Source organism: Moschus berezovskii, chromosome 8 (assembly GCF_049115385.1).
Source record: "Moschus berezovskii isolate FMDL1 chromosome 8, NW_MosBer_1.0, whole genome shotgun sequence".
NCBI lineage: Eukaryota > Metazoa > Chordata > Mammalia > Artiodactyla > Moschidae > Moschus > Moschus berezovskii.
The window spans coordinates 66,882,048-66,908,951 of NC_142467.1; the positions used below are offsets into that span (position 1 = coordinate 66,882,048).

The 26,904-nt window shown below is 42.2% G+C and overlaps 1 long non-coding RNA gene across 1 annotated transcript in view; it reads left to right on the forward strand.

The window, feature by feature from the left end:
* Positions 1-26,325, forward strand: part of LOC148777084 (uncharacterized) — a 173,728-nt gene extending 147,403 nt beyond the window's left edge. The window contains exons 3-4 of the long non-coding RNA XR_016038034.1: positions 24,010-24,200; positions 26,134-26,325. This is a non-coding gene — a long non-coding RNA (uncharacterized LOC148777084). The remainder of the gene's footprint in view (positions 1-24,009; positions 24,201-26,133) is intronic.
* The last annotated feature ends 579 nt before the right edge of the window (positions 26,326-26,904 follow it).

The following is a 26,904-nucleotide window of genomic DNA, read 5'->3' on the forward strand; positions in this document are numbered from 1 at the left end:
TGAGTTGTAACAGTTCTTTCTATATTTTGGATATTAACACCTTATTGGTTATATGATTTGCAAATATCTTCCTCCATTCAGTAGGCTGTCTTTTTATTTCATTGATAGTTTCCTTCACTGTGCATAAGCTTTTTAGTTTAATTTTGTCCAATTAGTTTATTTTTGCTTTTGCATTCCTTCCCTGAGAAGACAGATCCAAAAAAATATTGCTAAGACCAATGCCAAAGAGCATATTGCCTTTTTTAAAAGGAGTTTTATGGCTTTAGGTCTTAAATTTATGTCTTTAATTCATTTTGACTTTATTTTTGTATATGGTATGAAAAAATGTTTTGATTTAATTCTTTTATATATACTTATTCAATTTTCCCAACACCACTTATTGAAGAGACTGTCTTTTTTCCATTATATATTCTTCCCTCCTTTGTCATAGAATAATTGACCATATACATGGGTTTATTTCTGAGCTCTCTATTCTTTTCTATTGATCTTTGTTTCTGTGCCAGTATCATACTATTTTGATTACTGTAACTTCGTAGTATAGTCTAAAGTCAGGGAGTGTGACATCCCAAGCTTTGCTCCTTCCCCAAAATTACTTAAGCTATTTAGGGTCTTTTTAAGCTCTATACAAAATTTAAGATTATTCTAGTTCTTAAAAAATATAATGGGTATTTTGATAGGGATTGCAATAAATATATAGATTGCTTTGAGTAGTGTGGACATTTTAACAATATTAATTATTCCAGTCAATAAACATGGGATATCTTTCCTTTTATATGTGTCATCTTCAGTTTCCTTCTTCAGTGTCTTATAGTTTTCAGAGTATAAGTCTTTCATTTTTGTGACTACATTCATTGGGAATATTAGACTGTAATTTTGTTTTTTTGGAGTGCCTTTGTCTGATTTTGGTATCAAGGTAATGCTGGCCTCATAGAATGAGTTTAGAAACATTCCATTCTCTTCAATTTTTTGGAGTAGTTTGAGAATAGGTGTTAACTCCTCTTTAAATGTTTGGTAGAATTCCCCTGTGAAGTCATTCAGTCCTAGACTTTTGTTCATTGGGTGTTTTTTTTGATTGCTAATTCAATTTCAGTACTAGTCATTTGTCTGTTCATGTTTTCTGTTTCTTCCTGATTCAGTCTTGAAAGATTCTATTTCTAGGAGTTTATCCATTTCTTCTAAGTTGTCAAATTCAACAGCATACTTGTTTGCAGTATTACCTTATGATTCTATTTCTGTGGTGTCGCCTTCATTTATAAGTTTGCTTATTTGGGCCCTGCTTAGATTATTTGTTAACACATCTTCTAACTCTGCCTGCCTTGAGTTTGTTTCAACACGATAGCCAGGGTGATCCTTTTAAAACGTATCTTCATAGCAATTATGTCACAACTCAACAGAATCTTTGTTCATTTGTCTCCTTGTGTTAAAAATATAAGCCTCTTGAGAGTCACAACTTTATTGGTTTGTTCAATTCTGTCTCAGCATTTAGAATAGCCGCTTGGTTTTGGTGGTTATTTGTTGAAGAAATACATCAATAAACACAACAACTTGTTTAATCCTCACAATAACCCTTTGTTTGAAGACATTAAAACTCAGAGCAATTAAGTAACTTAACTGAAGTCATTAAGCTATTAAGTAGGAGATTTGGAATTTGAATTCTCTTTCGGGTCCAAAGTTATACATCTTAACACTCTGCTAGACTCTCCCATATTTGTGTCTACCTCCTAGGCTGCTCAGCCCTGAAGAGAATATTTCCCTAGGATCAGAAATGAAAGATCTAAATCTCTATTTATGAAACTACTTTATTCCCAAGCCTTCGGTCATTGTCTCTAGTGGATGTGATCCACTCTGCGTCTTAATTGAATCTCTCCACTCTAGAATTTCTGGTTTCTATGTGGTCCCCTCCCTTTGAAATCATAATGCAGTAGAGACCTCAGATGTCATTATTGTACAGTCTCTGGGAAGTGAGGCTAAAAGGTATTCCTGATTTCAAACACATCCATGCTCATGCATTGGACAAATCATATAAAGCTGCCCAGATTCCATGGAATTCTGCCAAATGACCTCCAGGACTCAGGACACGGGTCTCTAGCTTCGCATGCTAGGAACAGAATCTTAGAAGAATTTTTATTCGAGGGGAAAGTAAATGTTTTATAGATTTATGCTGATGTATGTGAGAATGATTCTCTATTTGAGGATTTCAGCTTTTAAACAGAGGCACAATTTGTCAGTTTTGGTTTCAGTTTTACAAGCACTATCTTTTCTGAAGACTAAATTTGTGTGAGCACGAATATACTAATGAAACATGACATTTTCCTCTATTAAATGCACCTTCTCTGGGGAAGAGTTCTAAAAGAGTTCATAAAACTTCTCATGGCATTTGGGGAGGCACATTATTATATCTATAGATGTTTGAAAGCAGAGCTAAAGCCCTCGTGGTGGAAAAGTACTCAGAGTAATTTAAACTATTAACATCAAAGGACTAAACAGAATACAGAATTAGACGAGAGAAGTATAGGGATACACACTTTTCTCCCTTCCACTTTCTGATAAGGGACTGGCTTGCAAATGTAAGAAATTTCCATTATGACAATATTCACAATTTAATTTTCAGGCTGACACAAACTTGACTCAATTTTATCCTTAGAAGCCCAGAAGAACAATCTATCTTTTAAACATTTGAGCCTGTAGATTTAGTCAAAATCAAAACCTTGTGGTGTTCATACATCTTCATGTGATAGAAAATTGGCAATATTAACACTAATGTGTTTTGCTGTTTATCCAAACTGGTTATTACCCAGCTCTTTCTAAGCCTGAGGAAAAGGCTTTTCTAAGCAAAAGAAAATGCATGAAGAACAGCTATATTTCAAAGCATTTCTGAAAGAACTGGAATCTTGAAAGAAGAAACTAATTAATGAAAAGTCTTGTTAAAAGCAGAATTACTTTCAGAGAGCTAAGAATACATGGAATGTAAAGTGTTCTTAACAAAAGGTATTGTTACAAGTTTTTTTTTTTTTTTTTCCATCTGAAAGTAGTTGAAGAGCAACAAGAAAAATCCTAGGAGTAGTGTTAGTCCATGGGGTTACAAGATAACACCCCTCCCCAAAGTAAATCTCATTTCTTCAAACTAATGTTAGTGTTACAATTTTTTTTAAGAGAAATCTTTGGGATAAGATATTTCTTAGAAAACAAATATGATGAGCAGATATCAGTCCCCTCACCAACTATTCTATTTTGCTGTGGTCTCTAAAATGCCTCTGTATCCTCTAGCCCAGTATAAATTAAACATTCTTTTTAATCTGTTTATACATTCAAGGGTCCCCTAGTCCCCTGGCATCTGGCCAAGGAGAATGGAGTGAAAAGGGGTTGTCCTGGTAGGGCATTCACCAAGGGCAGAGCTCAGGAGCATCCCTCTGGTCCCCAAGCCTGTCCCCCAGGGCTGACTCTGCAATCTTGAAGAGACTCCAGGCCTGGAGGTCAGACAACAGGGTTCCCCACAGCCGAGGTGGTCAGGAGTGAGGACGGCTCCTTCCTGCCCCTCACTGTGATGTTCACAAAGATCCACATGGGTGAGATAAGGGAGCTGTGCTCACTGACTCCCTGAATTTTTGTTGATTCCTCATTTTTGTGTATTCTCAACCCCAGCCAGCTGAGGGTGCTGGTGATGGGCTTACTTTAGAAACCAGCCTCTAACGGTCAAACCACAGGTCTTGAGGACAGGCCTCACCAAGGACCTTTGCTCGGGCCATTCCAGTAGGTGTTTGCAGCCCTCTCCTCTCTGCCAAGAGACTGCATGGTGTGAGCCATTGACAACAAGCCCTGGTGTAAATGCAGCAAATGGTCTCGTCTGACCCTCAGAAATACTACTGTGGCTCAGTGGCCTTGGCCTTTTCAGTTGGAAACGGGCCGAGTGGTGAGTGGCTTGCCTGAGGTCCATGGTGAGCACAATGCCTAACTATCCCATACCTTTCCACAGACACCTGAGGTTGCCATGAATGGGATGGTTTCAGAGTTAGTGGCGTCTGTCCACTCCATCATGTTGAGATTGGTAGACAAATATCATTGGCAACAAGTACTACTTTTTTTTTAAGTGTCAATTTTAAAACATCATTCCCACATTTTAAATTATCCCATGTTCCCATTTCCATTCCAAGCTTTTTCTCACATTAGGTTTCTTGTGCAAGCTGTTCCTTCTGCACCCATGTTTTTCCTTTAGAAGTCACAGAAAGAAACTAGTGATCTTCCAGGTTTCTGCTTAAATGTCATTCCTCTGAGAGGCCTTCTTGGCCCCGCCCTCCTATGCCGGCCAGGCACCATCATATCACTGTTTGATTTTCTCCATAGGACAAATCACAGCCTGATTTTTCAGTTTGCAGCTTCACTGTCTGCATCATCACTAGACTGCAGTCACCAGAGGGGGAACTTGTTCCCTGCAGTGAGCCCAACACCTCGACGAGCGCCTGAAACATAGCATGAACTCAGTAAATGTGTAGTAAATAGATTTCTTGGCCAAATTAATGAATATGTGATTATAATGAGAAATCTGCCAGCTTATGTTGAGAAGAATATTTAATTTTTAACCCTGATACCTATGAACAGTTTCTCTTTTCTCTATCCACACAGCTCATGAGATTGCTCTATTGCAATTATTGAGTACCTACTGTGTGCCAGGCATGGCGTTCTAAGGCTCACCATCTGTGATCTTCTAGTAGCAGAACAGGAAAAGTCTCTGCTAATTCATATCTGGCTTCTATTAACTTACATCCGCACATGGTCAGAAGCCTCCTTGGTCTTTCCTGCTTCATTCTCTGTGATTTGTCAAGGTTTCTTTGTCTTAATGCAATCTGAATCAATAAGCTTGGCTTCCTTTTTTTTTTTTAATTATTATAGTAGGCATAGAACTTTTTCATCTTCTGGTTACTTTGTTCAAAGGGTGGATCTCAGGGTGACAAGTAGTATTATAAACAGTAACACTCCCGCCCCCCAGTACCTGGAGGTCAGAATTGCGGTGACCTCCACCATTAAGAAGCCAGCTGAAAGCGCTGAAGTGGGTAAGGGAAAACACCTCATGGAGGGGTGTGTTGTCATCTAGCTGATGCATTTTACATAGTGGAAAGGCAAAATAACCCCACAACTTGTGTGTGGCAGAAGTGAGCAGGACAGGAACTGCGATCCACAGATATTAGTGTGTGAGTGCTTTGCTCACAGAGGGAGACAGCGGGCCCCTCAGGTGACAGAGCCACCAGGAGCCTCTGTAGGTCACCACCCTTCTTACAGTGTGGACCTCTGTTGTTATTGCATCCCTGCCTTATACTATAATTATCGTTACAGTGATTGTTGTTGCTGTCTAGCTGCTCAATTGTGTCCTATTCTTTGCAACCCCAGGGCGGTAGCCTTCTAGGCTTCTCTGTCCATGGGATTTCCCAGGCAAGAATACTGGAGCGGGTTGCCATTTCCTTCTCCAGGGGATCTTCCCGACCGAGGGATTGAACCTGCGTCTCCTGCATACAGGAGGATTCTTTACCACTGAGCCATCAGGGAAGCCCATTACAGTGATTGCAAACATTTAATTATGTTCCCAAGACTGCTCATTATTGAGGCAAAACCAATAAAATTGCATTGTAGCAAATTATGATAAAAACACACAGACAAGTAGGTCCAGGCCCTGAGGGGAACTTGGAGAGCTTGAATCTTACTGACTCACCCTGTTTTCTGGTTGTCTTTGGCCCTGTAACACAGCCCTTCTCAAACATGGCCTTGAATTAAGGCCCTCTTTACTCACATCTGTCTCCCTTACTGGACTGTGAGTCCCTCCAGGGAGAGAGGATGTTTTATTTATTTCCTGGCCATAGCTCTGTGCATACAATAGCCTCCAGATAAGCATTTGTTTATTTGCATAGAATTAAAGTTTGGTATTTGGAAAAGTCACCTAAATTGGAGAGTTCAAAGTGGAAGCAGATGAGTTGAATTTGAATCCACAGTTGCTGGTGGGCCACAGGAGATGTCAGATTCAGGACGTGAGTTGATTAATCAGAATATCTTGGTTAGTTTTGTTGAAGAGGTTTGAGTAAGAGGATGCTGAGAAACTGTCCTAATTTGAGGGGAAGAAAATCCAGCGGTGAGAAGCCAGGATGGTCAAGCCAGGAGGAGACGCCCGGACCACAGGAGGGACCCTGAATGTCCCAGTCTGGGGTTCCCCGAGGCAGGATCACTTACAAGCTGATGTTGGGAAAGATTGAAGGCGGAAGGAGAAGGGGACGACAAAGGATGAGATGGTTGGATGGCATCACCGACTCAATGGACATGAATTTGGGTAAACTCCGGGAGTTGGTGATGGACAGGGAGGCCTGGTGTGTGGCGATTCATGGGGTCACAAAGAGTCAGACACGACTGAGCGACTGAACGGAATTGAACCCAGAGAGAGAAGGACTGGGGTCGCCACCCATGCTCATGGCTGCCCCACGGTGCCTGCTTTGAGTCAATTCTTCAGAGACTTTCTGATGGAAAGCAGCAGCGGCGCTCTCTTCAGCCCCGTGCACACTCTGAAGGGCTGTGGCGGAGGGACCTCACTCCTGCACTCCCTAGGTGCTTGCTGTGCCTCCTGTTTGACCTCTGGATGGAAAATGTGTTCCTCTGACCTCCGCTGTCTCAGTTGCGTTCACTTGTTGTCTTTCATCTTTTTTCTCCCATTTCAGTTTGTGCTGTTGGTCTTGCTCGTCCTTTGGATAGAAATCATTTACTTACCCATTCGTTTGTGAGTGAAAGTGTGGGTTTTGGAATGACACAGATATGAAGTTTAATCCTGCCCCAGCTGCTGTATCAATTAGGATGGGCTAGGCTGGGCTGCCGGAGAAGGCGATGGCACCCCACTCCAGTACTCTTGCCTGGAAAATCCCATGGACGGAGGAGCCTGGTAGGCTGCAGTCCATGGGGTCGCTAAGGATCGGACATGACTAAGCGACTTCACTTTCACTTTTCCCTTTCATGCATTGGAGAAGGAAATGGCAACCCACTCCAGTGTTCTTGCCTGGAGAATCCCAGGGACGGGGGAGCCTGGTGGGCTGCCGTCTATGGGGTCATACAGAGTCGGACACAACTGAAGCGACTTAACAGCAGCAGCAGCAGCAGGCTGGGCTGCAGTGATAATCTGTAATCTCAAAGACTTACACTAAAAAGGGTTTATTTCACTATCATGTGTGATGCCCATCATGGGTTGGCTGGGGTTTGTCCTCCAGATCACATTCAGAGACCTGGACAGAAGGGATAGTCACCATATGGTACATCTCTGTGTATGGCAGCAAGAGGAAGGGAATATAGCAAATCATACATTTCTTTTAGAGTCCTTCTCCTGGAAGTGACACACTTTGCTTTCACTTAAGCTTTTGTCCAAAACAAGTCCTGATACTCTGCTCCACATCAGTCTCACCAAGTGCCTGGGAGGAGAGCCAGAATATTGGTACATAGCTCTGATGATTACAAAGCCATTTGCTAGCTATTGAAGAAGGAATTCATAGGGCCTGGACTCCATCTTAGGCCTGTTCATGCTGATCATGCTCAGCCACCTTTCCAATGGACTCTGAACTCTGTGTTTAGTGCCTATGAAAACGACAACAGAAGGATAAGACCCCCTCCAGACAGGGAGCCTTGAAGATCGTATCTAGGTTACTCACCGCCTAAGAGAAAACATACACTAATCACCCCTTCCTCCAGACAGGCTGTAAATTTTTCTGTATCTGTCGGAGTGTAACCTCGGGCTTATTGATTATTGGCTAACTGTTTGAGCACATGAGCACATAGCACGTGAATGATGGGGTTACTGGGGTTGTATTTTCCTTGGTTTATGTAAGTCCCAAGGAATTTGGGGTGGTGGGTTCGGACATGTACACATGGGGTATAAAAGATTTTCACAAGTGTTGGTCGGGGTCCTTGGCTAAGAGGAGACTCTGCCTTGGGCCTGCCGGTGTAATAAACTGCACTCCACTATCTGTATTGTCCTTCTGAGTGAGTTTGTTTCCTGGAATGTGTGGCTACAACAGTATGACCCTAGACAGTTGTGAGACTTGCTCTGAGCCTTAGGTCTGCCTGAAATAGGGATAATGTGTCCTGTCTCTCTGGCTGTTGTGTGAATTACAAGCGATGATGTGTGTGTTTCTGTTATCTCCCGCTGTGTAGCAAATTTCAGTGGCTTAAACAACAAGCTCACAGTGTGCAGTTTGGCAATTTACGTGGGTCTCATCTGGACAATTTTTCTGGTCTTAGCTGGGCTCCATCATGGTATGTGATCAGCTATAAGTCATCCAGGAGGCTCTGCTTCTGGAGGTAGTCTGGTCATCGGCTGACTTTCATGAGTTCTTTCATCCTGCAGCAGGCTGGCCCAGGCTTATTCTCAGAATGCAGGCAGGCAACCAAGGAAGACAGCTGGAGAATAGAAGAAGCCTTGAAGCCTGGGCTTGGAATTAACACACCATCAATTTCTCTGCATCCCATCAGCCAAAGAGTGTTCTCAAGTCAGCCCAGAGTCAGAGGGTCTGAAGAGAGATTCCACATCTTGATGGGTGGAGATGCCAAGCTATATTGGAGAGGCTGTGGACACAGAATTGGGCCATTTGTAAAATTGATCTGTTAACTCAAAAAAGACATTTTAGGAGACTGAAAATAGAAAAGAATTTATTTGAGGTCTTAGGAACTGCAATTTGGGAGATACAGATGCAGGTAACCCCAAAAGAGTGTTCCAAGGAAGAGAAAGAATTAAGAACTTGTAAAGACAAAAAGGTACGAGGTTGTTAAAAGTTGCCTGGTGAGAATTGTGATGGACTTTGACACGTGTCAGAGAACATTTGTCCTTAAAGAATCACAAATTGTTTTAGGGCAGAGGTCCAATAAGTATCTTGAGTTTCTGGCAGGTCAGTAGGTCAGATTCCATCCAGGCTGAGATGTGCATAAGTCACACTTCCTTAATGGCCTCCTGGCTCTATTTTATTATTATTATTTTTAAATTTATTTTGTTGATGTATAGTTGATTTACAATGTGTTAATTTCTGCTGTACAGTAAAGTGATTCATTTATATATATATGTGTGTGTGTGTGTGTATACATATATATTTGTATGTATATATGCACATTCTTTTCCTATTCTTTTCCATTATGGTTTATCACAGGATATTGAATATAGTTCCCTCTGTTGTTTATCCGTACTGTATATAATAGTTTGCATCTGCTAATCCCAAACTCTGAACCTCCCCCACTGCCACCTTCCCATCAACCTCAAGTCTCTTATCTATGTCTGTGAACCTGTTTCTGTTTCATAGATGAGGTCATTTGTGTCATATTTTAGATTCCACATATAAGTGATGTCGGAGGGTATATATCTTTTTCTTTCAGACTTCACATAGTTTGACAATCTCTAGGTCCATCCATGTTGCTGCAAATGGCATTATTTCATCCTTTTTATGGCAGTGAAGAAAGCTGATCGCCGAAGAATTGATGCTTTTGAACTGTGGTGCTGGAGAAGACTCTTGAGAGTCCCTTGGACTGCAAGGAGATCCAACCAGTCCATTCTAAAGGTTATCAGTCCTGGATGTTCATTGGAGGGACTGATGCTGAAGCTGAAACGCCAATACTTTGGCCACCTCATGCGACGAGTTGACTCACTGGAAAATACTCTGATGCTGGGAGGGATTGGGGGCGGGAGGAAAAGGGGATGACAGAGAATGAGATGGCTGGATGGCATCACCGACTCGATAGACATGAGTTTGAGTGAACTCCAGGAGTTGGTAATGGACCGGGAGGCCTGGCATGCTGTGATTCATGGGATCACAGAGAGTCGAACACGACTGAGCGACTAAACTGAACTGAACTGAATATTCCATTCTATATGTATACCACATCTTCTTTATCCATTCGTCTGTCAGTGGACATTTAGGTTGCTTCTGTATCTTGGCTATTGTAAATAGTGCTGCTATGAACATTGGGGCGCAGGTATCTCTTCGAGTTATGGTTTTTTCCCCAGATATATGCCCAGGAGTGGGGTCGCAGGATCATACGACAGTTCTGTTTTTAGTTTTTTGAGAAACCTCCATACTCTTTTCTATAGTGGATGCACCAATTTACACTCCCATCAACAGTGTAGGAGAGTTCCTTTCCACACACTCTCTAGCATTGGTAGACGTTTTAATGATGGTCATTCTGACTGGTGTTGTTGGAAGAGGGTATTTGCTATGATCAGTGCGTTCTCTTGGCAAAACTCTATTAGCCTTTGCCCTGCTTCAATTAGTGCTCCAAGGCCAAATTTGCCTGTTACTCCAGGTGTTTCTTGACTTCCTACTTTTGCATTCCAGTCCCCTATAATGAAAAGGACATCTTTTTTGGGTGTTCGTTCTAAAAGGTCTTGTAGGTCTTCATAGAACTGTTCAACTTTGGCTTCTTCAGCATTACTGGTTGGGGCATAGACTTGGATTACTGTAATATTGAATGGTTTGCCTTGGAAATGAACAGAAATCATTCTGTCGTTTTTAAGATTGCATCCAAGTACTGCATTTCAGACTCTCTTGTTGACCATGATGGCTACTCCATTTCTTCTAAGAAGACTCTACACATGGACATCACCAGATGGTCAACACCGAAATCAGATTGATTATATTCTTTGCAGCCAAAGATGGAGAAGCTGTATACAGTTAGCAAAAACAAGACCAGGAGCTGACTGTGGCTCAGATCATGAACTCCTTATTGCCAAATTCAGACTTAAATTGAAGAAAGTAGGGAAAACCACTAGACCATTCAGATATGACCTAAATCAAATCCCTTATGATTATACAGTGGAAGTAAGAAATAGATTTAAGGGTCTAGATCTGATAGATAGATTGCCTGATGAACTCTGGACGGAGGTTCGTGACATTGTACAGGAGACAGGGACCAAGACCATCCCCATGGAAAAGAAATGCAAAAAAGAAAATGGCTGTCTGGGGAGTCCTTACAAATAGCTGTGAAAAGAAGAGAAGCGAAAAGTAAAGGAGGAAAGGAAAGATATAAGCATCTGAATGCAGTGTTCCAAAGAATAGCAAGGAGAGATAAGAAAGCCTTCCTCAGCAATCAATGCAAAGAAATAGAGGAAAACAACAGAATAGGAAAAAAAAGAGATCTTTTCAAGAAAATTAGAGATATCAAGGGAACATTTCATGCAAAGCTGGGCTCGATAAAGGACAGAAATGGTATGGACCTAACAGAAGCAGAAGATATTAAGAAGAGGTGGCAAGAATACACAGAAGAACTGTACAAAAAAGATCTTCATAACGAAGATAATCACGATGGCGTGATCACTCACCTGGAACCAGACACCTTGGAATGTGAAGTCAAGTGGGCCTTAGAGAGCATCACGACGAACAAAACTAGTGGAGGTGATGGAATTCCAACTGAGCTATTTCAAATCCTGAAAGATGATGCTGTGAAAGTGCTGCACTCAATATGTCAGCAAATTTGGAAAACTCAGCAATGGCCACAGGACTGGAAAAGGTCAGTCTTCATTCCAATCCCAAAGAAAGGGAATGCCAAAGAATGCTCAAACTACCGCACAATTGTACTCATCTCACACGCTAGTAAAGTCATGCTCAAAATTCTCCAAGCTAGGCTTCAGCAATATGTGAATCGTGAACTTCCAGATGTTCAAGCAGGTTTTAGAAAAGGCAGAGGCACCAGAGATCAAATTGCCAACATCCGCTGGATTATGGAGAAAGCAAGAGAGTTCCAGAAAAACATCTATTTCTGCTTCATTGACTATGCCAAGGCCTTTGACTGTGTGGATCACAATAAACTGGAACATTCTGAAAGAGATGGGAATCCCAGACCACCTGACCTGCCTCTTGAGAAACCTGTATGCAGGTCAGGAAGCGACAGTTAGAACTGGACATGGAACAGCAGACTGGTTCCAAATAGGAAAAGGAGTACGTCAAGGTTGTATATTGTCACCCTGCTTATTTAACTTATATGCAGAGCACATCATGAGGAACGCTGGGCTGGAAGAAGCACAAGCTGGACTCAAGATTGCCGGGAGAAATATCAATTACCTCAGATATGCAGATGACACCACCCTTATGGCAGAAAGTGAAGAGGAACTCAAAGCCCTCTTGATGAAAGTGAAAGAGGAGAGTGAAAAGGTTGGCTTGAAGCTCAACATTCAGAAAACGAAGATCATGGCATCTGATCCCATCACTTCTTGGGAAATAGATGGGGAAACAGTGGAAACCGTGTCAGACTTTATTTTTTTGGCCTCCAAAATCACTGTGGATGCTGATTGCAGCCATGAAATTAAAAGACGCTTACTCCTTGGAAGGAAAGTTATGACCAGGCTAAGTAGCATATTAAAAAGCAGAGACATTATTTTGCCAACCAAGGTCCATCTAGTCAAGGCTATGGTTTTTCCCGTGGTCATGTATGGATGTGAGAGTTGGACTGTGAAGAAAGCTGATTGCCGAAGAATTGATGCTTTTGAACTGTGGTGTTGGAGAAGACTCTTGAGAGTCCCTTGGACTGCAAGGAGATCCAACCAGTCCATTCTAGAGGAGATCAATCCTGGGTGTTCATTGGAAGGACTTATGCTAAAGCTGAAACTGCAATACTTTGGCCACCTCATGCGACGAGTTGACTCACTGGAAAAGACTCTGATGCTGGGAGCGATTGGGGGTAGGAGGAGACGGGGACGACAGAGAATGAGGTGGCTGGATGGCATCACCGACTCGATGGACATGAGTTTGAGTGAACTTCAGGAGTTGGTGATGGACAGGGAGGCCTGGCGTGCTGTGGTTCATGGGGTCGCTGAGTTGGACATGACTGAGCGACTGAACTGAACTGACTGGTGTGGGTGGAACCTCATTGCAATTTTAATTTGAATTTCTCTAATAATTACCAATGTTGCTGGCTCCAGTTTAGAGAGCTCTCTTAGCAATACCAACTTTATTTTGATTTTCCTTTCATAGATCTTCTTCAGTCTGTCCTCTGTCAGAATGATTCACTTTCTTTCCCCATGCAAAACGTACTCATCCTTTCTGAAGACTGTGGGATCTTGCCTTTAAGTTCCTAAAGCCCATTTGTATATCTGGGAAGTTCTACTTGGTTAATTCTTCTTTTTAAAAGGTGCTTGGCCTTAGTTGTAGTTTGAGTGATCTTTAGTTGCATCATGTAGAATAGGATCTTTAGTTGCAGCATGCAAACTGTTAGTTGCAGCATGTGGGATCAAGCTCCCCAAACAGGGATCAAACCTGGGCCCCATGCATTGGGAGCACAGAGTTTCTTAGCCCTAGACCACCAGGAAGTTGCTGGGTTAATTTTTTTACATGTCTTAACAAAATATCTTACAGCCACACACAGATTTGATTGATGGTCCTGGGTTTTATTATTTTTAACAGCGTTATGGGAATAATTGACATACAATAAAATGCACATGTCTTAAACCTAAGTTTTGAAATATGTATATACTGGTGACACCATCACATACCCATCATGTCCAAAACCTTTTTGGGACCCTTTGTATTTCTTCCCTCCCACCCATGCTAGCGCCTGCTCCATCACTGCAAACACTTTCTGCTCTCTGCCTCTGTATGTTAGTTTGTATTGAACAAATGGAGTACAGTCACATTTCCTAGAACTTTAGATAAATTAGAATGGCATAGTATGTATAATTTTTTTGTTTAGATCTATTTTTGATTAGCATATTTTGTTTAGATTTATTTATACTTTGTTTATATTTCTTTTGCTTAGCATATTTATTTTGAAATCATGCACATGGATGATTTATCAATACTTTATTCCTCGTTTTTGGTGAGCAGCATTTCATTATATGACTGTGGTAAAATTTGTTTACCCCTTCATCCCTTGATAAATATTTTGTTGTTTCTAGATTCTGGCTATTACATGTAAAGCTGCGATGACTATCAAAGTACAAGTCTATAAGTAGAAACATGCTTTCATTTCTCCTGGTTAAATATCTAGGAGTGGAGTGACTGGGGCATATGATAGATATATATTGGTATATACTTTTAAAGAAATTGCCACATGGTTTACCCAAAATAGTTGTATAATTTTATAGCCCACGGGGTTGCAAAGAGTCAGACATGACTTAGAGATTGAACAACAGCTAAAACCAGTGGTTAAGAGTTTCAGTGGCTCTGCATCTTCACTCACGCTTCGTATGCAGCAATCTTCTTAATTTTAGCCATTTTATGACTGTGATGTGGTATCTCATTGTGATTTTGATTTGTATTTCGCTAATAACTAAAGATCTTGAATACTTTTTCAAGTGTTTAATTACCATCCATGTTTCTTGTTTCACATATGTCTGGTCAAATATTTTGACCATTTTAAGATTGAATTGTTTGTTTGAGAGCTTGTATTGAGAATACTTTCTATATTGTGGATACAAGTCTTCTATCAGATATATGATTTCCAAATATTTTCTCCTAGTCTGCGGCCTGTCTTTCTATTCCTTTAACAATGATTTAGAAAACAGAAGTTTCTTAATTTTGATGAAATTTACTTTTTCCTTTTAAAGATCATATATTTACCATTGTATTTAAGATTTTATTCCCCAGGATCCCTAAACATCTTACCACTACCACCTGTTTCCAGGATGCCTGGTCAGTTTTAACCTGGATCCTCTCACTTCTTTAGACTGGCTCACCAACAATATGAATGAAACTCTCTAGTACTATACTAATAACCTATAGTAAACACTGATGTGTCATTACTTTTATTTAGTTTTCTTTTTTTAATTTATTTTAATTGGAGGCTAATTACTTTACAATATTGTGGTGGTTTTTGCCATACATTCACATGAATCAGCCATGGGTGTACATGTGTCCTCCCATCCTGAACCCCCCTCCCACCTCACCCCCCATCCCACCCCTCATAGTCATCCCAGTGCACCAGGCCTGAGCACCCTGTCACCTGCATCAAACCTGGACTGGCCATCTATTTCACATATGATAATATACATGTCTCAATGCTATTCTCTCAAATCATCCCACCCTCGCCCTCTCCCACAGAGTCCAAAAGTCTGTTCTTTACAGCTGTGTCTCTTTTGCTGTCTCGCATGTAGGGTCATCGTTACCATCTTTCTAAATTCCATATATATGCCTTAATATACTGTATTGGTGTTTTTCTTTCTGACTTACCTCGCTCTGTATAATAGGCTCCAGTTTCATCCACCTCATTAGAACTGATTCAAATGCATTCTTTTTAATGGCTGAGTAATATTCCATTGTGTATATGTACCACAGCTCTCTTATCCATTCATCTGCAGATGGACCTCTAGGTTACTTCCATGTCCTGGCTGTTATAAACAGTGCTGCGATGAACATTGGGGTACACGTGTCTCTTTCAATTCTGGTTTCCTCGTTGTGTATGCCCAGCAGTGGGATTGCTGGGTCATATGGCAGTTCTATTTCCAGTTTTTAAAGGAATCTCCTCACTGTTTTCCATAGTGGCTGTACTAGTTTGCATTCCCACCAACAGTGTAAGAGGGTTCCTTTTTTTTTTTTGCACCCTCTCCAGCATTTATTGTTTGTAGACTTTTTGATAGCAGCCATTCATTACTTTTAAAAAAAAGCACAGAGAGAGGATGGGGAGAAATAGTGTACTGAGAGAAAGTCTTTCTTCCTACCTTCAAAATGGAACTAAGTTTCAGTGGTTTTAGGGAAATTGCTTAAGTTCACAAGGGTCATTTTTTTCTTTTAAGGATCATATATTTAACATTGCATCTAGGATCTTTGCCTATCCAAAGTCAGAGATTTTCTGTTAGGTTTTCTTCTAGAAATTTTGTAGCTTTAGGTTTTACTTTAGGGTCTTTGATCCTTTTGGATTATTTTCTTGTATGGTGAATGGTGTGGATCAAAGTTCCTTTCATTTTTATGTATTAATTGATTGCATATAAATATTTAATTGTTTCAGCCCGTTTGCAGAAAGACCATCCTTTACCCGGTGAATTGCCTTCACACCTTTGTCAAAAATTAATCCACTGGCAAGAATACTTCTGGACTGGCAGAGTAAGGACCTCTGAAAGCCTGCTGCTGCTGCTAAGTCACGTCAGTCGTGTCCGACTCTGTGAGACCCCATAGACGGCAGCCCAACAGGCTCCTCCATCCCTGGGATTCTCCGGGCAAGAATATTGGAGTGGGTTGCCATTTCCTTCTCCAATGCGTGAAGAAAGTGAAGTCACTCAGTCGTGTCCAACTCTTAGTGACCCCATGGACTGTAGCCTACCAGGCTCCTCCGTCCATGGGATTCTCCAGGCAAGAGTACTACTCCTTCATAAAAGCCACGACAATACTGGTAAACACACAAACACACACAAACTATCAAGATTAACTTTTTCAGAACTTTGGAAATTAACCAAAGGCTTGCAACAATATGAGGAGTGCTTGTTAAGAAAAACAACTGAATCTCAGTAAAAATCAGACTTTCTTGCATTCTAACTTACTCTATCTAGCCCTCTTTTACCATCCCATCTTTCCAGAGCAGGACCAAGGCTGACCCTTGGGACCGTGAGGTGGAGTAGGCCTTGGTTGGCAGAGGGGAGAACAGCAGGCCTCAATGTTTGGGCATCTTGGGAACTGTGCTTATAGCTGAATGCAGGGGTCATGTGGGAAGGTGGTGGGAGGAGGCCTGAGAATGGACAGCACCCAGATCTTGTGCAGCTAGATATACAGGGCCAGTGTGTGCATGCTTAGTCACTTCAGTTGTGTCCAACTCTGTGTGACCTTATGGACTGTGGCCCCCCAGGTTCCTCTGTCCATGAATTCTACAGGCAAGAATACTGGAGTGGGTTACCGTTTCCTTCTCCAGGGTCACTTGCTAACCCAGGGATCGAACCTGGGTCTCTTATGTCTCTTGCATTGGCAGGTGGATTCTTTACCACTAATACTGGGCCAGGGTGTGGGCCTTTTTATTGAGGCTGTGTATGTGTGCTTAGTTGCTCAGTAGTGTCTGATTCTTTGTGACCCTATGGACTGTACCCCATCAGGCTCCTTTATCCATGGGAATTCTCCAGGCAAGATTACTGGAATGGCTTTCCATGCCCTCCTCCAGGGGATCTTCTGAACCCAGGGTTACTGCGGAGTTATTGATTACTTTTAAACTGAGAAAACAGCAGTTCAGCCTAGCACTTCAGAAGCCCCTCTAGTTGCTTGGGGGAAATGAGCGTGGGCCTGGGAGTGGGTGAGGCTGAAGTCCAGGGAAAAAACTCACCTTCCCCGAGGGGTCACTGTTGAAAGCAGAGGCAGAGGCACTGGGAGCCTCAGCATTATTGTTTGATCTGGGGCCTGTCTCCTTTGGACTTGCCTTGTTTTCAAAGCATGAATGTGGGTATCTATGATTATGTCACAACAGGATCCTTTACTTGTTCCAGAGGCTCAGCAGGAACCTGGCTGAAGGCAGGCAGGGGACCTAGTGGGCCTTCAGGGGCGCCCTGACTGGTACTGTCAGTTGGAGCTGCTCTGAGTGCAGGGGGCACCCCTATCCCTCCCGACCCCAGACCATGGCAGAACTCTTCCCTATCCAAAGGATGTCCCACTACACAGTTCCTGCCATTTCTCCTGTGAATTTGCAGAAAACATTTGCCTCTTGAGCAAAAAGTGCTCTCCTGAAGACAAAAGGTCTTCAGCAGGAATGGGTCACTGTGAAGACAATTTGAGGAGGAGAAGCCTCCTGGGGTGCACAGTGGCCTCCAGGAGCCTCCCTTCCCATGCTCAGTCTTTCCTTCGGGGCTCTCATCTGCTCCACCCAGTTGCCGGGGAGGGCTAGACCTGAGTGGCTGTCACTTCCCACCCTGAGAATGTGTATTTAGAAGAGGAACCCAGGAAGGGTCAGCTGTGTCCAACCCTGGTGGGTGACTCAGGCTGTTGAAGAAGCGATTTAGGAAAAGGGATTTTTCTGATGTTCCTTAAATCCTATCAGTGAGGCAGCCAATTATGCCACCTATGTGAGGCTCTAATTATTAAAGTATCCTGAATTGTGATGCTAATAGCAAATTTGCTAAATGGAAATGAATTTTTAATATCATAATTCGCCTTTTCCTCTTCATCGAATTCATTATCTTTCTCGATGTCACTTCATAAGAGCAAATGAGACTTGAAAACATTTCTTGCCCTTTCTGCTTGTGACATGTTTAGATTTCATCACATCTTAGAATTTTTCAGGATATGTTAAAAGCAGCTCACCCAGTGGACCCAGCTCATTTATATCGGTGACAACTGATCCTGTCCCTAAGTATCACCTCCGGCTTGATGAGACTACAAGGCAGAGCATCCAGGACTTGGCAGAGCTGGTGATGTCACCCAAGTGGGGCCCAAGTTTCCCCAGGTCCAGCCAGTCCTTGGCTACTGATGAAGTCCTATTAGCAGCATAATGTCAGAAGGTCTTGGGCGCCCCCAGCTGCTTGAGCCCTCAGTCCTTGCTGAATGTTTTGGAAGGTCTCTGGGAGTATCTCTTTGGCTCACAGCCTAGTTCATGTCTGTAGCTCACTGAGCTTGGAGGAGACAGAGCTGGGTAGTGTCTGTGGTAGGGGAGGGAAGTTGCTTCTCAATTGTTTGAACACCTGTCTGCAGGTCTACTAGCAGTTGGTGAAATCCAAATTTTACTTATAACCCTCTCCTGACCAGAAAGGTGTTGCAGGCACTCTGATTTACCCATATCCGTGTAGCTTTCTTCAGAATCACTTGTGCCCTCTGACCCCTGCAGCTCTGTCTTGTAAGATGAGTGATCTGGGGGTATCACAGTCTGTGGTATGACAGATTTGTATACAACCTCACCTCATTCCATAAAGGTATCTGCAGTGACTGACCTGGTGCAGCCAGTCCAGCTCAGAAATAAGATCCAGTGTGCAGCCTATGGGCACATTCATATGTTGCAAATCATATCCTCAAGGTTTGATTACAAGCTTAGCCCCTGCTGATCCGGCAACAAGGAGACCCTTGGTCTGCCGTAGGTTCACGTACCACAGATGTTCAAGTGAGAAGTGTTAGAAGGCATGAAAGGTGGGAATCAGTTCCTAATTTATCCAAATGCATTGAATCTTATTTATTCAACAAATATTTTTTAAGTGTCTACTGTGTGCCAGGTATCATTCCTAAGTGAATAGACACAGCTGTGAACAAAACATAAAAATCTCTGCCCTTGTGGAGTTTATATACTAGAAGAAGGAAATGATAAAGTACAGTATAAAGTATGTTAGATGAGAAGAAGTATGAAGGAAGATGCAGTAGGGAAGGGAGGGCAGGACAGCAGTGAGGATGCTACACCTGTGGTCATCAGTTTGATGAAGGAGCAAGAATCTTGCAAATATCTGGGGAAAAGCATCCTTGGCAAAGGAACAGTCAGTGCAAAGGTCCTGTGGTGGAAGCACATCTGGTGAGTCTGAGAAACAAATGCCCTGAACTTGAACTGAGCAAATCAGGAGAGAAATGCAGGAAATGAGATCAAAGGGAGCTTTTTGGGCCATTTTAATAACATGTTGCTTTTTAAAAAATTTTTAGTTTATTCAAGTATTTCTTCACAGCAGAGTGATTCAGTTATACACATATACATTCTTTTCATATTTTTTCCATTATGGTTTGCCACAGGATATTAACTATAGTTCCCCATGCTATACAGTAGGACCTTGTTGTTTATCCATTCTATAGATACCATTTCACATTTGCTGATCCCAAACTCCCAATCCATTTCACCCCCATCCACCTCCCCCTTGGTAACCACAACTTTATTCTCTCTATCTGTGAGTCTGTTTTGTAGATAAGTTCACTTGTGTCATATTTTAGATTCACATATAAGTGATATAGCATGTGTCTTTATCCTTCTGACTTAATTTACTTAGTATGATGATCTCTAGGTCCACCCATGTTGCTGCAAAAGGCATTATTTCATTCTTTTTTATGGCCGAGGAGTATTCCATTGTATATATGTACCTCATCGTCTGTATTCTTTCATCCATTGATGTACCTTTAAGTTGTTTCCATGTCTTGGCTACTGTGAATAATAATCCCATGAATCTTTTTGGATTACAGTTTTATCTGGGTGTATGCCCAGGAGTGGAATTGTTGGATCATATGACACCTCTGTTTTTAGTGTTTTGAGGAACCTACATACTGTTCTCCATAGTGGCTGCACTAATTTACATTCCCACCAACAGTGTAGAAAGTTTCCTTTGTCTCTAAACCCTCTCCAACATTTGTTATTTGTAGATTTTTAATTATGGCCAGTCTTTAATTTTTTTTTTTCTGATGTGGACCATTTTTAAAGTCATTGTTGAATTTGTTACAATATTGCTTCTCTTTTATGTATTTTGGCCTTGAGGCATGTAGGATCTTAGTTCCCTGACTAGGGATTGAACCTGCACCCCTTGCACTGCAAGGTGAAGTCTTACCCTTTGGACACAGGAAAGTCTCCCTGATGGCCATTCTGACTGGTGTGAAGTGGTACCTCACTATAGTTTTGATTTGCATTTCTCTAATAATTAGTGATGTTGAGCATATTTTCATGTGCCTGATGGCCATCTGCATAAATAGGACTTTGCTTTGACACTGGGAGGTCATGGAGAGTTTAGAGCACTGAAGTAACATGACTCTCTTTATGTTTTCAAAAGTTCATTCTAGCTAACTATGGTGTTCAAAGTAGCCTCTAGGAGGGCTAGGTCACAATTAGGGAGAAGACCAGCACAAAAAATGTAGGCAAACCATGATGGTGGCTTCGACCAGAGTAATGATCATGGAGTTGATAACACACAGTCACATCCTGGACAAATTTTGAGGATGGGACCAATAGAACTTAGCTAATGGGTTGGAAGTGGACTGAGAGAAAAAAACCGAATGAAGGATAACATCTGTGGTTTTGTCCTGAGAGACCTGAAGCACAGCACTGCCCCTTGTTGAGAGGGAGAAAGTGGGGGAGGGAGATTTGCAGATCAAGGATTACGTTTTGAACATGCTCAACTAACAGTGCCTGTGAGATAACCAAGTGCAGATATTAAACAGGCATTCAGCTATGTGAGCTGAGGATTCCGGGGGTGGAGACAGAGAGAGGAATCATCAGCATTTTGTTGGTGTTTATGGCCAGGGAATTAGAGTGAAATGTAGGCATCAAGGCAATCATGATACTTTAAACATACATGTGTGGCAGAGTTTTCAGGACTTGAAGGATAATACTTAAGATACCCTTTTCAATATGATAGCAACTTCCTTGATTTCTATTTAGTTTCTCTGTCCAATTGTCTGTTTTGATTCTGAATAAAAGGGAAAAAAGTTTTCACTGTTAAAAAAAAGTTGATTAACATAGAATTGCCTCAAAATCAGAATCAAACTGTGATTCCCCACTTGAGGTCTTTCAGGGAGGAGAAGAGCTGAGGAAAAATGGCTTTGCATGAGACTTGTGCTTCTGTGCAGTCGTGAAAGGGGGTTGGAGCTACCAGGGTTCTGGAAATAGACTTTTTTTATTTTAAACAGTGAACGGTTGAGAAAAACCTTTTAACATTTTAAATGTCCTTTAACCATGGATATTTATTTCTGTGAACTGATTTACATATAGTTAGAATACCTCAGGTTCTGAGAGGAAAATGCATCCTTATTCTGAGATAGAAATACAACGTTGAAGGCTTTTCAGAGAATAGGGAACAATAAAATAAGAGAAAAGTATCAGAGTTCAATTTCTTTTATAATTTACCAATATTTTCAAGGTTTCCAAATAGATTTTTTAAAACTAGCTATAGGGAGGTACTTCTAGATTTTCCATCACTTTTCTAATTAAAACAGGAATTGGAAGAAAAAAAGGTACTTTGTTCACTGAAATGATTCTTTACATTGAAGAGACTACAACATGAATTATAGTATAATATAATATCTGAACAGCATGGCTGGTTCACTTGCAGATAAGATGCTGCTACAACTTACAAGCTATTTCTTTAGTGATTATCTTTATTTTTTTAATTGGCACAAGAGATATGATACGTAGGATACTTCGATGCCTGACTTTTCTATGGGGGACTTTGGCCAGTATAAGGCCAGTGACGTCAGGTTCTAGAGAGAACACCACACCTGAGCAGCCATGGTCCCGGGTCGCCAGTTGTGCAGTGCCCTTGGAGTCTGTGGCAGTCCGACTGCTGGCTTTAAGTAGAGTTGCCTCCCTGGGCACTGGGAACAAAGAGCTGTGTAGAGGCATGGCTGTGCTCACTTGCTCTGCATTTCCTTGATGGTTGGGTGCTTTCAGATCTGAATATAGAGGAGGAGGGAGAAACTCTTGCAGCGCCCTCCGATGTGTGCCCCAAGTCAGTCAGATCTTCCTGGTGGTCTAGCATATCTAACTCCTGACTTTGCTTCCAAAGAGGTTTCTGGGCTCTGAGTCCCAGTTCTTTCTCAATCACAGAAGCGAGACTGTTCTTCAAGTCCAGCTTGCACACCAGAATAAACCTGGATCCATGGCAAGAGATAAAGTTGGGATACAGGTGCTAAGAAAGCCATTCCCAGGGGTTTAAGCCCTGTGGCAGAGACCTTTGTTCTTCCTCAGCACCCAGGCACTCCCTTGTGTTTCTCAGACCTGCTGTCACGTTCTGGGCTATGTCTGGTTCTGACCAGTGGGCTGTGAGTTAAAAGCAGTGAGTGTCACTCCAGGCCCAGGCATTTAAAAGTGGGCAAATGTCATCAGGAAATTAAGACAATATGCAGTGAGATACCTACATACCTGTTAGAATGGCCAAAATTTGGAACACTGACAACACTAAATCTCTTTCATTGCTTGTAGGGACACAAAATGGTACAGCCACTTTGGAAGACAGTTTGGCAGTTTCTTACAAAAGTAAACATACGTACTCGTACCATACAATCCAGCAATCACACTCCTTGGTATTTACCCAAAGGATTTGAAAACCTGTGTCTACACAGAAATCTGCATGCATGTGTTCATAGAAAGTTTATCCATAATTACCAAGAGTTAGAAGAAACCAAGATGTCCTTCAGTAGGTGAAAGGATAACTGAACTGTGGTACATCCAGACAATAGAATATTAATCAGTGCTAAAAAGAAGTGAGGTGTCAAGCCATGCATGAAAAGAGCAGGAGGAACTTTAAATGCATATTACTAAAATCTGAAAAGGGTACATATTATATGGTCTATATGACATTCTGGAAATGGCAAAACCATGGAGAAAAAATAATATCAGTGTTTGCCAGGGATTGGGGAGGAGAGATGAATAGGTAGAGTACATAGGATTTTTAGGGCAGTGAAAATACTATGTATGATACTATAACAGTGGATACATATCAATAGACAATGGTCCAAACCCACAGGATAGTCAATATTGAGAGAATGTTAACCATGGAGTTTGAGTAATTATGATGTATCAATATAGGTTCATCAGTTATAACAAAGATACCACTCTGGTGGTCTTCCCTGGTGGCTCAGATAGTAAAGAATCTGCCTACAATGCCGGAGACCTGGGTTCAACCCCTGGGTCAGGAAGATCCCCTGGAGGAGGAAATGGCAACCCACTCCAGTATTCTTGCCTGGAAAATACCATGGACAGAGGAGCCTGGAGGGTTGCAGTCCATGGTGTCGCAGAGTCGGACAGGACTGAAGTGACTAATACAGACAGATGGTAGGCAATGTTAATAATGGGGAGACTATGCTTGTATATGGAGGGAGTATATGGGAAATCTCTGCACCTTCCTTTTAATTTTCCTGTGAACCTGAAACTTCTTTAAAAAAATAACCTTGACATGAAAGAAAGGAAGGAGGGAAGGAAGGGAGGAAGGGAAGGAGGTGGGTTGGGTTTTATATTCCCTCTCCTCTTTCTGCTGTCCCAAGATGGAAGAGGACAGGATTAATTGCTTAGCCATCCTGAGGTATGGCATGACCAAAGCTCATTGGAAACCTGGTAAGAATGAGAAATAACCACATGTTGGGTTAAGTCATGGAGATTTAAGGGTTTAGGTGTTACTGCATCATAGCAGAGCCTATGCTAATGAATGCAATTCCTTTCTCATAGCTATTCTCACACCAGTGTCTTCATTGTTAGTGTGATTTGGGCCCAGGAGGACTTATGTTTTGGAGAAGGAACTTCAAACTGCCTTTTTTGGGACTGTTATAACCCTGCAAGTTGATGACAGATTTCCTGAGTGATGGTAACCAGATGGGTGTTGGAATCAGCTTCTTAGCTCTGTCCAGGTGACTAAACAGGTATGTTGATGTCATTCGCTTTTCATAATTTGCGTGAAACTAAATCGATCTCAATCCTAATCAAGGAGACATGATCTTCAGCAGAAAGAACAACATCTCATATAAAATTGTGTGTCTTGGGTCATCTTTCATCTACCTTTGAAGTGATTTATGGCTCACTAAGCTAATAAAACACCTTGCTGAAATAAAACGATTTGTCCAAGCAAATAAAAACCCTGACAGAGTTCCTGTATGGCATTTCCTAGGGAGCTATAACTATGATAGCTAATTCACTGAGAACTAAGTAGAAAACCCCAATACTGACAAAGCTGCAAAGGAGAAATGAATCACCATTGGAGGGAGTTTGTGCCAGGAAGGACTCTGAGGTCATAAAATATATGGACTCTCAGTGCATGAGGACTTCAGCTGGAGCCGGGCTGGCTTCTTGCCTCGGACATGCCCGAGCTATCATTCACCTGGCTTCACATGTTTACAGAGCTTCTCTTCTGCCCACCTTGTGCCAGGCTCAGTGGGTGAAGCAGGAACAGTGCAGGCAGTGTCCCTCTTGTCAGGAGGCCTGGAGATCTGCTGGGGAGGTGAGATTCATTTTGGGACAGGATGAACCCCCAAGGAGTTACTGGGTTTAGGAAAACAGATTCATACTAATGGAGTTTGCAAAATTAAAAGGGAAGAGTGGCACTGAATCTTATCTTCTGATCAGAGTGCCCTCCCTCCAGTGTCTTTATTGTTGGTGTCATCACCTTAGAATGGGATAGAGGCCCTTCATGGGGACGCCTTACATCACGCTCGACAGGTGGTCATTTGATCTATGTTCAAATATTTCCAGTGTCTGGGAACTTATTATCTGTCAAAGAAGGTCTATTGGACAGTTCTTTATATTGAATTGAAACCTGCTTTCATCTAGCTTCTCCCTGCAGATATAAGACCTGCCCTCAGAGTTAATATAGGGCAGATCTAATCTATCCTCCCACACAACAGCCCTGTGGATATTTGCTTACAGCAGCCAGGCTGTACCTCTCCACATTTATACAAGGCTCATACCTCTCATCTGGCTGAGCATCCCAGCTTGATTCAGAAGTACAGCGTGGCTTCCAGACTCTCCTAGATGGCCTCGCTGGCTTGCTTCAGTTGTTAAACACCCTAGTGAGAGCCTGACTGTGTTGGCCCTGGCTGCTGAGATGCTTCACGGTGTGACTCTAATATTCCCTCTAAGTCACATCCTTCCTCCAACCTTGGCAACCGCTGATCTGCTTTCTATCACTAAGGTTTTGTCACTCTGAGAATACTGTATCAATGGAATTGCACAGTATGTAAGTCTTTGAGATTGGCTTTTTCCACTCTGCATAATTCCCATGGGTATCTTCTGCTTACATGTATTGTGTGTGTGTGTTTATATATGTTTGTGAACGTGTGCTCAGTTGTGTCGGATTCTTTGCAATCCCCTAGACTGTAAGCCCACCAGGCTCCTCTGTCCATGGGATTTTCCAGGCAAGAATATTGTGGAGTGGGTTGCAGTTTCCTACTCCGGGGAATCTTCCGGCGGGCAGATTCTTTACCACTGTATCACCTGAGAAGCCCCTACATGTGCTTATGCTTATGGTCCTAAATCATTATGTGGTTTTATATTTTTATTCTAGACAATGTGACAAGGCCTCTTCAATGTGCACAGTGACTCATGCTGGCATGATGGTACATGGAGCCTTGGCTGCATGAGCTGGGTGACCCCAGGAAGACTCTCCTGGTGTAGCACATCTTTGCAGAGTTCCCTGGGGCTCTGGAACTTTGAATGTAATGCCTTCGAGTTTTTGCCTTCCTCTTCTGTCTTTGTGCCAACACCAACATTTTTCATTGCCTACACATTTCAGTGCTTTCAAATGATGGGCTAAAAATCAAGAGTGATGAAAATTGTTAACCTTTAGTTGTTTTTTTCCAGGGAAGCATTTTGAAAGCTGATCACCGAAGAATTGATGCTTTTGAACTGTAGTGCTGGAGAAGACTCTTGAGAGTCCCTTGGACTGCAAGGAGATCCAACTAGTCCATTCTAAAGGAGATCAATCCTGGGTGTTCATTGGAAGGACTGATGCTAAAGCTGAAACTCCAATACTTTGGCCACCTCATGCGAAGAGTTGACTCACTGGAAAAGACTCTGATGCTGGGAGGGATTGGGGGCAGGAGGAGACGGGGACGACAGAGAATGAGAAGGGTGGATGACGTCACCGACTCGATGGACATGAGTTTGAGTGAACTCCGGGAGTTGGTGATGGACAGGGAGGCCTGGCATGCTGTGATTCATGGGGTCGTAAAGAGTCGGACACGACTGAGCGACTGAACTGAACTGAACTGAACTGATGCTTAAAATTCTCCAAGCCAGGCTTTGGCAGTACGTGAACCGTGAACTTCCAGATGTTCAAGATGGTTTTAGAAAAGGCAGAGGAACCAGAGATCAAATTGCTAACATCCAATGGATCATCAGAAAAGCAAGAGAGTTCCAGAAAAACATCCATTTCTGCTTCATTGACTATGCCAAAGCCTTTGACTGTGTGGATCACAATAAACTGTGGAAAATTCTGAAAGAGATGGGAGTATCAGACCACCTGACCTGCCTCTTGAGAAACCTGTATGCAGGTCAGGAAGCAACAGTTAGAACTGGACATGGAACAACAGACTGGTTCCAAATAGGAAAAGGAGTACGTCAAGGTTGTAT